This window comes from Microtus oregoni, unplaced genomic scaffold, assembly GCF_018167655.1.
Source record: "Microtus oregoni isolate MIOR12 unplaced genomic scaffold, Mior012 000021F_ref0000039, whole genome shotgun sequence".
In the NCBI taxonomy this organism is placed as follows: domain Eukaryota; kingdom Metazoa; phylum Chordata; class Mammalia; order Rodentia; family Cricetidae; genus Microtus; species Microtus oregoni.
The window spans coordinates 17,063,480-17,076,961 of NW_024543080.1; the positions used below are offsets into that span (position 1 = coordinate 17,063,480).

Genomic DNA, 13,482 nt, shown 5'->3' on the forward strand with positions numbered 1-13,482 from the left:
TCCAAGGCCCTGCCCCCTAAGTTTTTATATGACAGTTCTGTAAGGAGACGTAGTAAAACATTAGACACAATTATTTCTGTATTATAAGTATAGCTTACTAAATGTATTTCAAATAATTTTCAATAACACATTTAACCTCAGTTAGCAAACAGATATAATGTAAATAACTAAGTTATATGTTCAATACAGGGAAAATTACTAAAACTCTTAGCTTAAGTGTATCTTAATATTCCAAGGTATTTACTGCATATAAACTTCAAATAAGCAAATGGTTTTAAAGTAAATATATTCTAGAAAATATTTATATACAATAATACTCTTGTTACATTACTAATATCACATTATCATTACATTATTACTTGATTCAAATAATACCACATTATTAAAAATAATTATAACAAGCACAGATTTAACTTGGGTATTACATTTGATTTCACCATGGAAAAAGAACCAATAAAACATGCCTTTGATCATGAGGACATTCACTAGGCTGCTGCCCATGTCAGAAGCTGGACTCTTCCACAGTGGCCATCCTTATGGCGGGCAGGAAAACATTGCTGCCCGCATCAGAGGCTTGGCTCTTCATTAGTGGCCATCTGCAAGGGCAGCAGAAAAGCACTGTCTTCTCATTCTGAGAATTTCAAAGTCTTAGAAGAAAAGCAACCGACTCTACTGTAATAGTCTGCTGTTGTGACCTGGTGTCACTCTGAAAATTCTTTGGCATGAGTCCACTTCTAATGAATGAAATAAGTTAAATTAATGCAAAATATTAGAATCAGGGGCTTTTTTAGTTCATATTTTTCTTTCAACTGTGGAAGCATTTTTTTAGTGTTCTGCTATCAGACAACATATGTTCGCTAAATCTAAATGAAATTGGAGTGTACTGGAAAGCTATATTTTGCTATAAGATTTAATTTTGTTGTTTTCTTTTCCTGAGCCAGGCATTTAAATGTCTTCAGAGGCTATCACCCATTAAAAGATATATGAAATTTTCAAGTACAAACTTTAATAAATGCTAATTAGAAATAATATTCCACAAAAGATGCATGTTTTTTTAGAAACCAAATTTTTGAGGTAATTTTACCTTGCAGTAAAGTCATAGATAAACTTCATATTAAACAAGCACAAAAATGATATTTCTTCAGACACCAACAGCCAAATCCAAGTCATCTCTAAAATCTTTTTTCCTAAAGCTGGCACTTTTGTGTAAGTGCAAGATCTACAGTGAATATAATTCTGATGATTAAAAAATACTTTGCAATATTGTTCTTTTTTTTCTTTTTTTCAATATTGTTCTTATTCTAGTCAACAACTGCTAAACATCTCAGACATAAACACCCTTCTGTTGGTGGTTGAAAGACAAGCCTTTCAAACTATGGTGGGAACTCAAGGTCTTGGTGGTCATGCTTAACTAGAAGAATACTTTATAGTCCATTATAGAATGTCCTACATTGCTAATACCCCTGAACCTTACAGAACGGTCGAAGATTGCCAGGTCACATCACAGTAATGCTTCCACCTTTCTCTACAGAAGTCTTCTTATGACACCATAGTAAGTAGAAGGACATACGTCCTCATATTAAAATGCAGATACATACATAGGAAATCCTTTCTAGGAATATCTTCTATTAAGATGGACCCCTGGAAAGTGTCTGGCTACAACCGAATGGATAGTGCCTTCCACAGGAGGAAGGATCAATAGACTACAGAAAAGAAAAAGGCAAAGTACTGTAGGTTCTTAAATGAAAATTGATTTCTACCATTGACCATGAAACAAGCTCATCAGTAACATTGCTTTTGGAGAGAAGCTAATTGTTTCTTCTTAAGAGAGCGTTTGAATTTGGAACTAAAGTAGAAGAGGGAAATCAATCCTCTGTTATCAGAAGTACCTTACTCACAGAATACAGATTCATGAAATGCAATAGTTTCAAAGACGAAAGAAAGAAAAAAAATGAGTCCGTTTTAAACACTGAATGGTTTTCTTTAGAAGGAAAGCTAGTTACAGTTCTCAGAAACATATAGGTTCAATTTCTAATTCCATCTTTCATCATGTCAACAGTAGACCAATAGAGATATGTTTCCTCTTTCTCTCTCTCTCTCTCTCTCTCTCTCTCTCTCTCTCTCTTCCATATAGTAAGTGAAGCATAAAAATGTATGATCACAAATTTATAAGTAAAAAAGATATAATTCAAATTTCAGGCTATATGGGTGATATACCTAAATTTATAGGCCATGTGCACTGTATTTATTTATCTTTATACATCATAAAGTTAAAGAACTTACTTTGATCAATTTCTGACTTAATGAATAGTCTATTCTCTTTTATATGTTAACACAAAGAATGCAGATAACTAAATAAGTTAGTAATAAAACATGCAATTTCATTAAAGTTAGATAGTGTGATCTAAGCTTATAGCAGAAAAGCCTGGTGTAAGCCAAAATAAGGTATAAAGAGCCAAGAACCAGATGTATTTCCATAACCCAAGACAACATTTAAGTTTGAGTCAGTTATGTCTATCTATGAAATTATCTAACTTGAATGTGTGAAATCTGGATTGAGTGGGCTTATCAGCTATGTTTAGTTTATGCGCACTGAATGTAGGGCTTTAGAACAGTAATTCTCAACCTTCCTAATGCTAAAACCCTTTAATACAATCATAAAATTATTTTCATTGGTTCTTCATAACCATAATTTTAATAATATAATGGAAATATCTGATATGCAGGGTATCAGTTATGGAACTCTGTAAAAGGGTAAGGGTGCTTCAACCCCCCCTCCATGGGTCATGACCCACAGATTCATCCCTACCTGCTTGTACTGGAATTTTGAGAACCCATTCTCTTTGGATGGATACATTGCTCAGTCTAGATATAGTAGGGAGGGCCATAGACCTTCCCCAAAGCAATGTGCTGAGGAGTGAATGAGGGGTGAGATCGGGGGATAGGTGGAGAGAACAGGAGGAATAGGAATGGGAACTGGAATTGGTATGTAAAATGAAAAAAAGGTATTTGTTTTTTTAAAAAAGAAAATAATTTTAAAAAGAACAAGTTTACAAGGTTGTAAATGGTGACTGAGAAGTAATAGTATTCAATTTATACTGTAAAAGTGAAAAAGAACACTTTCTTCTGATCTGTGTATCAGTGTATAGGTATCAGTACATATATTATCAGTAATTGTCTTTACTTTGTTCCTGGTAAGGAAACACTGTGGTGTCTCTCTAAATGATATATATTAATATATTAATTTGACATATCCATACCACAATTCCACGCAAACACACACAAATGAAATGTAGTCCATTGTGGGGTGGCAGGGGTTGGAGGTGCATAAAGAATGTTCCAACTCTGATATCCTGAGGGATCAAGATAATAAAATCAAACAACCAAATTAAGTCACTATTATAAATCCTTGACCTTACAGAAAATATATTCTGTCTTATATGTGAATATGAAGAATGTTGATAAATACATAAATTAAGAGCTAATGAAGAAAGAAACTTTAGGTGGAAGAAAGTGCTTACATGGAAAAAGCTTGGCACAAATTAATGACAGTTGGAAACAAGGTATTTTTTTAAATTGTTTTTATTAAGCTATATATTTTTTTTTCTGCTTCTACCCTCTCCCATGATCCCCATGCTCCCAATTTACTCAGGAGATCTTGTCTTTTTCAACTTCCCATGTAGTTTAGATTCATGTATGTCTCTTTTAAGGTCTTTGTTGTGTTGTCTAGGTTCTCTGGGATTGTGAATTGTAGGCTGTTTTTTATTTTATTTATTTATTTATTTATTTATTTATTTATTGCTTTATGGCTAAAATCCACTTACGAGTGAATACATATTATATTTGTCTGTCTGGGTTATGAAACTATTTTTTTTCTGTTGTGTAGTACTCCATTGTGTACATGTACCACATTTTCCTTATCCATTCTTTGGTCGAGGGGCATTTGGTTGGAAAATAAAGTATGAATTGATTTCTACCATTGGTCATGAGACACATTCATCGTTAGTGCTGCATTTGGGGAAGTGTTAAGGGTTTCTTTCTTTTTCTCCTCCTTCCTTTCTTCCTCCTTCCTTCCTTCCTTCCTTCCTTCTTTCCTTCCTTTCTTCCTTTTTTCCTTCCTTCCTTCCTTCCTTCCTTCCTTTCTTTTAAAAATATAAATGCAGTCCTCCTCTAACACAAATTTTGCAGTTGAGTTTCACACATTTGGGAAAATTGCAGGCGTCACCACACCCCAAGTGCAATGGGTGAGTCTTGCTCTGGGAAAAGCACCTGCCTGATCATGGTGTCAATAGTTTCTCCTTAAAAGAGCCTATAAATTTGAAATGAAAGTATAAGAGGGAACAACAGTCCTGCCAGGAAACCTCCAGCAAACCTCAGATTTATATAACTCCATTTTATCATATATTCTGGTTCTTTCAAATCTACCTATGTCCTACCAGGGTGCCCAATACAAATTTCTATACATACTACATGTAAACCCTATACTTAATTAAGTTCAAGGAAAACCCAGCTTTCTGGATGCTAGCATCACATGGGTGAAACATTACGTATCTTACAATAAATCTTTTTCATGGGGGCTGGAGATTTGGCTTAGTGGTTAAGAGCTTTGCCTGCTATTTCAAAGGTCATGAGTTCAATTCCCAGCGACCACATGTGCTCACAACCATATGTAATGAGATTTGGTGCCGCCTTCTGGCCTGCAGGGATACAAGCATTCAGAACACTGAATATATAATAAATAAATTAATCTTAAAAAATCTTTTTCAGAAAAAAATAACAGAAAAAATCACACTCATAAAACTTCTGAATAATTACACATTAAATTTTTTCAGGAAATCATTTTAGTACACTTTCAATTGACTTTATGTTGGTCTTGTTAGGTGTGTGTGCATGCGTGTGAGTGCTATTTTTTGATTTCTGCTTTCAAATCATAATGCAATTGGCATCACAAGAAGGTTTAATGCTATGTAGCATTAAATATAAGTGACAAGGGCTTATATTTGGTTTTATAAATGTCCTTGGGAAGTGGTGATTGATGAAATCAAACCACTAAAAGGACTGCCGAAATAGTGGCACTACTTTACAGAAAACGTAATGGAGAAGTTTTTGAATAATTTATCTCTTATGCAGATAGAAAGTGGTACATCTGGATCATAAACCCACTTTCTAACAGTTCCCTATCTGTGCATTTGAATCACAGTATATAATAAATTCAATTTTCATTATAGCATATGAATATTTCAAAGGTATATTTATACTTCTGAAAGTATTCGTAGTTTGAATTTTATATAATGTTTCCATTTTAGTTTGGATGCAGAACCTTTAAGGATGCTATATTTTCAATAATTAAGTAATGTATATGTTACAAAGAATCACAAATATTAAGACTAAACACAGGTCCATATAATTATTAATCGATTTAATATCACTTTAATTTCAGTATATTAAATCTCATTTGTACATTTTGTAAATTAGTACTGCATAGTGTAAACAAATTAGATGTCTTCTCAGCCACTAACTCATTGCCACCACAAATAATACCATGAAACATAAATTTGATTAGCTGTTTCTAAACACAGCTGTGTACATGTGTACCTTTTTTATTATAAAAGTAATACTGCAAAAAAATTATCACACAAACATCAAAATTTTGACAAGCCAAAATTGTTGCAATACCTATTGAATAATTGGATTGCTAATATATATGCTAGCTTCTTTATTTCCTGCAATCCCAACAAATCCCCATTAAGGTTACATAGAAATAAATGTTCAGTAGAATTATTCAATCATGGGGAATATTAAGTGTACTTTATTTTTCACAATAACTAGTAATTTTGATTATCCTAGCTCCCTAACTAAAGGACAAAAAGAAAAATAAAAGTTATCTATTCACAGTCACTCTTGAATATTTTTAGAGAACTAGTTGCTGTGTCAGAGTTAATGAACATTAATCACCAAATAACAATCACAGGAGAATTGCGTTGAAACATAGTAATTCTAGGCTTCATAATTCTTAGCACACTAAAAAGACATAAGTTCCACATCCCATCACTGTGTCACCCTGGTTATTTTATATTCTTGTGATTTTGTATTTATATTCTTTGTAATTTTGGCTTCTTTGTCAAAAACCAGGTATTCATAGGTGTGTAGGTTAATGTCAGGGTCGTTGATTCAGTTCCATTGGTCTACATATATATTTTAATGCCAATACTAAGGTGTTTCTATTATATAGATCTCTAATAGAGTTTGATTTGGGGGCTGGTAATGCCATTAGAAGTTCCTTTATTGTATGGTATTGTTTTAACTCTTCTGGCTTTTTTTCCATATGAAGTTAAGTACTGTTCTTTCAAGTCTGTGAAGAACCGTTTTGTGATTTTGTTTTGGATTGCATCGAATCTGCAGATTGCTTTTGGTAAGATTGCCATTTTTATTATGTTGATCTTACCTATTGAAGAGCATGGAGGATCTTTCCATTTTCTGATATCTTTGTCAATTTCTTTCTTTAGATACTCAAAGTTCTTGACATACAGGTCTTTCAGTGGTTTGGTTATAGTTATTTCAAGATATTAAAGGAGAATAAACTGTTTCTGATCCTAAAGCTGCCGAAGACCACAGAAGGGAAGAAAGGATGAATCTACATCATAATATCTGCAATCAAATGGAAGCAAATTTTGGATTATAAATAACATGTTTTGTACCCCAAATCATACTAGCAATATTCTAGAAATGAAGAAGTGGTAGCAAAAATAACAGAGAATTTTATATGTGACCGTGGTTTCTCAGGACCATTTAACTTTAGAAAAATCAGTTTGAAGGATCTTGAGGAAATGCGAATTTGGTATGGAATCATAGTGACTGTAATATCTGATGTGTTGAAGTGACTGCCTTTTGTTATTTTCTTTTTGCATATAATTTGCTTTATTATCTTTCTTTTGATTGAAAATAAATTATTTTTATATAAAATATTGTGATGATAGTTTCTCTTCCTTCATCTCCTCTCAGATTCTTCCAGCCTACCCAACAATCCAAAACCACGTGTCCTTTCTCTCTCTTTTGGAAACATGTACTGATATTTCATTTATATTTTAATAAATGAAGTTTGCATAAAAGCCATACAAGTCAGCCATGCATGCCAGGCAATGGTGGCACACACCTTTAATCTCAGCAGCCACACTAATTAGCCATAGAGGCTGGGAGGTGGTGGTAAGTGCCTTTAATCCCAGCACTAGAAAGGAATATAAGGCAGGATGAGATAGTAACTCACTCTCTTTCAGACTAAGGATTTCATAGAAGTAAGAGCTCTCTAGTGACTTGACTACTTTGCTTTTCTGGTCTTCAGATTGGACAACAATATCCGTCTCTGGATTTTTATTAATTGTGCTATACAAAGAGGCAAATAAAATATACAAACAAACAAAAATAAACAAGATAAACAATAAAAAATTAAAAAAGAAAAAGCAGAAAAAGCATATACTCATGTACACACACACACACACACATGCTCCATAAAAATACATAACCAGAAACTATATTATATAAGCAAAAGATTAATATGTTCAAATAACACATTATCAGAAAAAGAGGTCTCTACAACACCATTGTGCTTGCCATCTGTTGATGTACATAGACCCTCCTTTAAGTGGGGTTTATATACCCTGTGAGGCTCCAATGAGGTAGTAATATTTCCTTTGTGAGTGGTAAAAAATTGGAGATAGTGAAAGTGGTCATTTATTATTACAGTGCTTGTAATATATATTGCATCTGCATGACATTAAAATGATTTCTCTGTCAGAGGACAGGACCCATCCTGAGAAAGATACATGATATTTATTTTTGGAGAAAGTGATCAGCCAGAGATCAAATGGAAGCAGCACTCATGAGAGGCCGGTTATCATAAAAGATGCCAGAAGCATGATCCTGAATCTAACAGTGGGAAATGTTACCAGTGATGGCTACAGGATTAAGTACCTAAGAAAATTTTATGCATTTTGAAATACCAATTTCAGTACTCGAGTGGATCTTTTCCATTAGGTATGAGAGCCAAAGAGATGCACGTTACAATGCACTGTTATCCTGGCTCCATGGTGCTTTCTACGACCTTTAAAAGCAGCCTGTCTCTAAGTACACATCTCTCAACCTCAAAAGAAGAAACTGAGCAGTCAGTTGCTCACTTGTCAAAGTGGGCCTGTAACAAGATCCCAACCCAGAGGACAGTTTATATCGTTTACTTAATTTCTTCTCTTTGTCTTTTACTCTAAGAAATTTCTGTTCCTGGCGGCACCAATCTACTTCGAGAGGAAGATGGGCATTGAAGAGGATCCCTATGGAGTTTGATAGCCATTTGGGCAAGAAACTGCTCTTGCCTGGACTGTTGCATAAAATGGACACAGAGAACCCACAGAGAGAGGACTGCTGAACTTGCCTAAAGGTGAGACGGTCTTTCAGGGTTCCTAACTCATGAAAGAGTCTGTGAGACATTCTGTAGGACACAACAGAAGTGACTGAACTGTCTTTGGAATTTCCTGCTTGATGAAAATGTTTGCTGGATAGTATGGGCCTGAAGGCTGAAGATGGAAGCCCCAACGGTACAGAGGAACTTTGGGTGGCTGTACAGGCAGCGAGATGTCTCTGTCATTTCTAGAATTTTAGAAGCTACTTACTTCTTGTTTACTTATGTAGTATTATATCCTTCTGGAGTCTTTGATGGAGTTGAAGAATAAATAGATAGTTATAGTTTTCCTTAGTTATGATAAATGATAAAATAGATATAAATATTGTAACTGTAATTCTTGCTTGATAACTGTTTTGCTATATGTAATTTTGCTATGTTAAAGTTAAAGCCTTTCTTTTTTTTGTTTAAACAGAAAAAGGGGAAGTGATGTGTGAGTGTCATATATCAATCTGTTGATTTCATTGGTTAAGCAATAAAGAAACTGCTTGGCCCTCATAGGTTAAAACATAGGTGGGAGGAGTACACAGAACAGAATGCTAGGAGAAAGAAGCTGAGTCAGAGAGTCGCCATGATTCTCCCACTCCAGGCAGATGCAGGTTAAGATCATTCCTGGTAAGCCAGCTCATGGGCTACAGCAGATTATTAGAAATGGGCTAGTCCAGGTGCGAGAGCTAGCCTAGAAGAGGCTAGATAGAAATGGGCCAAGCGGTGTTTAAAAGAAAAAAAAAAAGAAAAAAGAAAAAAAAAGAAATTTCTGTTTCTTTTGATTGTAAAGAGGTTTATGTTGAATGGATAAATTCTTATTAGCATTACTCAGGATAAAAATCTCAGCTAGACAACAATGAATTGAAATTATGCATGAAATTTTCTAGTTGTACAGGTCTGTGCTTTTATGTTTTGGGAAAAACCTAGACAAATTAAAAGAACTGAAAAGAAGAAAAGCTTCTGGCTTTGAAGTCAGAGACAATAAATGAAAAGAAAGTAATTTCAAGATAGAGATTCTACTATTTAATGAAAACAGTACTCAAAATATATTTTAATTTTTTTTTCATTAAAATGATAGCATTTACTCGTAGACAATATTTTTCTAAAATGGTCTTCATAATTTTTGTATAAATTATAGAGATTTTATTTCTACATATGTTTATATATACACACATATTTCTACACATATATTACCTTTCCTTTAGTGATTCTGTTGTCTCATTCTGCAACTGTTCAAAATCATACCTTATCCCTGAAATTAAGTTATTATAATACTATCAAAGAAGTGTCATTACATAGTGTCATTCAAGTCATGACAAGTGATAACTGGGGAGGTCATATAATTCTCTGTTAAGCCTGTCCTGGAACCAGTGTTTGTAGCCTACTCTGGCCTTGAACTCACTGAGATCCACCTGCTTCTGCATCTCAAATACTGGAATTAAAGGCATGTACCACAACCATTCAGCCTATCTAATATTTTTAGTAAGTAACTTCTAGAAGACAATATTAACACAATATATCCTCACATATCTTACATTTTTTGTCCAACAAAGATAAAGAAACAAATATCTGAAATTATTTTATGGTTCTATGAAGAACTGAAATTAAGAAGTTTCAGAAGTCTCAAGAACAAAGCAAAAGAACACCAATTGCTGTCTCCCCTCCTCCTGCCCACATCTCCTTTGGATCCCCTAGACCACCCACTCCTAGACTCCCACACCAGCAGGTATTCAATGTGATCACAAAAACTGGCCAGACTAGAAAAACATGCAACACAGAGCCTGCATCTCTTTGGCTCTCATACTTCATGAAAATCCAGAGGAGGAACAGAAACCAAGGAACAACCTCCACCCCAACAAAGATAAATCCAGAAATTCGAAAAAGGACCTATAATCATCCTAAACCTAGATAAGAACACAATAACAGCCAGGACAACATGTCTCCAGTACAACCCCACTCTTTTACTATAGTAGGCTTTGACTATTCTAAGATAGCTGAAGTTCAAGAAAAAGACCTTAAATCCAACTGTATGAAGATGATAGAGGTATTTAAAGAGGAAGTGAGTAAATCACCTAAAGAAATTCAGAAAAACAGAAATAAACAGTTGAAGGAAATGAATAAAACTGTTCAAGACCTAAAAATGGAAACAGAAGCAATGAAGAAAAGACAAACTAAAAAAATTCTGGAAATTAAAAATTTATGAATGTGAACAGGAACTACAGTCAAGATTCACCAAATGAATAAAATGGATGGAAGAGAGAATATAAGACATTGAAGTTATGATAAAATAAATTGATATATCTGTCAAGAAAACATTAAATCTAAAAAAACATCCTTACACAAACATCTGGAAAATCTGGAAAAATATAAAAAGTCCAAACTTAAGAATAATAGAAATAGAGGAATGAGAAAGATTCCAGCTCAAAGAACCAGATAACATTTTCAAAATAACCATAGAAGAAAATATTTCTAAAAAAAGAGTAAGATTCCTATAAAGGTACAAAAATCATATGGATCAAGTAGATTTGACAAGAAGAAAGCCCCAACATATAACAGCCTATATGTCCCTCAAGAGAAGAATGAATAGATACAATTTTGTAATTTATACAATTGAGTATTTTTCAACTATTAAAAATGTCATAAATAAATTTGCATGAAAATGGATGGAATGAGAAAAAATCATCCTGAGTGAGGTAACTAAGACCCAGAAAGACAAACATGATATGTATTTCCTCATAAGTGGATATTAGATGTATAGCAAATGATAACCCAGACCCAGAAAGACAACTATGGTAAGTATTCACACTTATAAGTAGGTATTAGCCTTTAGGTAAGTGATAACCTACCTAGAGTTTAGAGACCCTGAGAAGTTAGGTAAAGAGTGGTATCTAGAGTGGATATATGGATCTTTCAGAGAAGATGAAACAAAATAGATTTTATTTGTGCTTTGGGGACTAGTCAGGATCAAAGCAGGAATGATGAAATGGCAGAAGGATGGGATAAATGGAGAGTTTGTGGGAAAGCGGGCCCAGTTTGGTGGACACTTGGGAAGTGTGGAAACCTACTGCAGTGGAAACTCTCTGGAATCTATGAAGGTATTTATTATTTATTTATTTATTTATTTATGACACCTATTAATGGTGGTTTACCAGGCATGGCTTCTAGTGGAGGGAGTGAGTTGCATCTAATTGAGTTATTGGCCAAGGGGATCTCATAGAAATCCCCCAAATAACCAGGTCAAACAAAAGGGCTGCTCTCTGAAAACTGACAAGAACAAAATCCACACACTTTGAACATGCTTGTGCTTATGTGGAGGCTTCACATCTGCATTCTAGTATCTATGGTCCAGATAGGTACTCTACAGCCTACTAAAAGAGAAATGTGGATACTAAGGCATCCACAAAACTGTCCTACTACCTGTCCTGCTTACAAAATATGCTAGGGCAATGTTGGCACTGACCTTATGGGAGTAGCTAATTGGAGTCTGATTTGAAATATCCTCTCAATGAGAAGGATATCATACCCAACACTGATTAGGTAAGAAAGAACCAGAGACTAGATAGCCCAGAGATCTAGGGTAATACCAAACATGACTAGTCTGAGAAACCAATGAGCAACATGACTCCTAATGATATTCTGCTATACTCAGATCAATGCCTTATCCAGTCATCATCAGAGAGGCTTCCTCCAACATAATATGGAAACAGATGCAGATCCCATATCCAGATCTTGTGCAGAGAGGAAATCAAAATTGGAGGTCTCCCTCAGAGCTCAGGGAATCCTGTGGAATACGATGTAAAAAGATTCTAAGAGTTGAGGGGATAGACTATACCCAGAGAACACAGGCCTCTGAAAGAACTAAGCAAGACACATGACACCTATGAGTTTACAGAGACTGAAGCAGCCAGCCTAATACTGGAGGGAAGAAGAAATAGGGGAGGAACTAGAAGGAAGGGATAGCTGAAGCTATGTTCAGGATATAAAGTATGAGAAAAGAATATAATTTCAATAAAAATGAAATACAAATAATAAAAATAAAAACAATAGGATATGAAAGAATAGTCAAAGGAAATCTGGGGAAATGTATACAAGGAACAGAATAAACATTTCAAATACAGGGTGCGCAATGCAAGTTGGTGATTATTTTAAGAAAGAAACCTGTCATTTTACACTCAATAAAGAAGAATAAGAAGTAAAGCTTGCCAAAAGGCTGTTTAATATTTTCCCCATTATTTTGAAGTCAAATAGCAGAGTTTATATCAGAGTAACCAAGCCAACCAAACCTAAGAGCTATGCACTTAGGGAGATGGATATATTTCTCTTAAGGGAAATTTTTAATGACATGACAGATAGCCATCTGATAGACTTCATTTGTTTCAATTGCTGCAGCACGGTTGGAAAAGGTGACTTTGAGTTTGGTTCGAGGCTTTCATTTTTATGATTCAATGATTCATTTCACCCATCAGTACTTACCACTGAATAATAATTCAAGGAAATCATAAAATTTTGGTCCCCAGATTGTAATCAATTTATCTGGAGTCTAATGACTCAAACAAATGTATTTTATTACAATTATGGACAAATTGTAAGTGATCGCATAATGCTTATAGTTTATTTGAACTCAAAGAATAGAATCTTGCAAATCTGTATGATATTTCTTATAGTTTCTTGCTATCTTATAGTTCTCAAATTGGTGAACATCAATTATAAATTTACATTGTTAGCTTGATAGTAATGTCATTTTGCATAAAATATAATTGGAGAGTTAATTCAGTTTCATTCAATATCTGTTTTATTAAAAATAATTGGTACTTGTTATTATTTTTTTCTGTAAAAATACAAGTAATGATATAACTATGTATTTGAAGGCTAAACTCATTCTTTAGTTAATTTAGAAAGTAGTCACAAGCCAAACCTTGGTCAGTGAGGTTTAAGTCATCAATAGATAATATCGTTAAAGTGCTCTTATAGATAGTTGATGGAAGAAGTCATTATTAAGTAGGTTATTCTGTCTAAATTGACTAGAACTACAAATGCAAGATAGT

At 34.1% G+C, this 13,482-nt stretch overlaps 1 pseudogene; it reads right to left on the reverse strand.

Annotated features, from left to right (window-relative positions):
- Window positions 1-4,146: 4,146 nt before the first annotated feature.
- LOC121460976 lies at window positions 4,147-4,284 on the reverse strand (annotated as a pseudogene).
- Window positions 4,285-13,482: the final 9,198 nt, after the last annotated feature.